Consider the following 1,195-nt stretch of genomic DNA (forward strand, 5'->3'; position numbering starts at 1 on the left):
CGCATTTCACTACACTTTCGTTGCTTCTGCGGAAGAAAAATCATACTGAACTCCCTGATACCCAGTGCAACATTTCGTTGCTATAGCTTGTGTCATATACACCAGTAAAAAAATATACAAAATATAACAAATATCTGTTCCAGTTAGGTGAACTATCCTTATTTCAGTAAACAAGTGAGTTACGAAATGCGCTCATTTACGCGTCTTTGAAGTACTGATCAACAAATAACTACTTAGTATGAAGTAATCTATTTTTGTTAGCATGTGCATTCAGCAAGCAATACAGCAAGGGAGTGGGGGTTGTGAGTACGCTCTCTCTCAAAGACAAAAAATGAGGGAAACTTTAGCCTTCTCGAAGCATGTCCATTTTGGCTTCCTTACTGGCGGCGTTCAGGCGGAAGCGAGGCTCGTTCTTCCCGAGAGCCTAATTGCGCACTAATGGAATCGGCTCCGGCCGAGGGGCCTTCCCTCCGCGACGGCCAGGGGCGACGATTTGCTTAATGGCGGACTGATGCTCAATCACTCACTTCCCTTCCCTCCGCACGCCCGAGACACATCGCCAGGTAACAAGATTCACCTTTAACAAACCTCCAACAATTTGTGCAAGCCGCAACCTCATACACTGATCATCGGGCGCTTCGAGGCCTGCTCCCCACCCCCTCCCCCGACACTGACAACAGTCCAGGTCAAAGAGGAATTCTTTCTAGGAGTTCATTTTGCAAGACTAAACATAGTGGTGGTAGCATCCTTCGCAAAGATATACTTTCCACATTAAAGGTATTTACCTCGTAATTTATAAGAAAAAATGCATTAATCTGGCTTGTTATAATATATAGCCTACCTTCATCAGTATGGTTGGTTGGGCGCCGAATACCGACATCTAGTCTGACCGATGAATTCGCTAATCATTTACACAGATTAACTTTTAAGATTTTTAGTTTTAATTTCCTGACACGCTATTTGTAAGAGCAGTAACAGACGCAAAGCCAGAACCGAGGTCCCCGAATGAGCGTCCCCCCTTACTGTGTGCACCATTTATCTCTGTCTCGGAGTCGTAATTGCTTGATTATTTACAATCTTCGGCCTCAGCAACCTCGAAGGTCATAGAGAGGTAGGTGTGGAAAAAGAGGATGTAATATGGTAAGGATGGAGGATGAATATAAAAATGAAGAGGAAGGGAATAACGTGGACCAGC

The 1,195-nt window shown here is 44.4% G+C and overlaps 1 protein-coding gene across 1 annotated transcript in view; it reads right to left on the bottom strand.

Annotated features, from left to right (window-relative positions):
- LOC119593931 (DNA ligase 3-like) overlaps window positions 1-1,195 on the bottom strand; it is a 22,698-nt gene that overhangs the window by 1,916 nt on the left and 19,587 nt on the right. The gene's annotated exons all lie outside the window — the stretch shown is intronic.

This window comes from Penaeus monodon, chromosome 33 (genome assembly GCF_015228065.2).
Source record: "Penaeus monodon isolate SGIC_2016 chromosome 33, NSTDA_Pmon_1, whole genome shotgun sequence".
Classification (NCBI taxonomy): Eukaryota; Metazoa; Arthropoda; class Malacostraca; order Decapoda; family Penaeidae; genus Penaeus; species Penaeus monodon.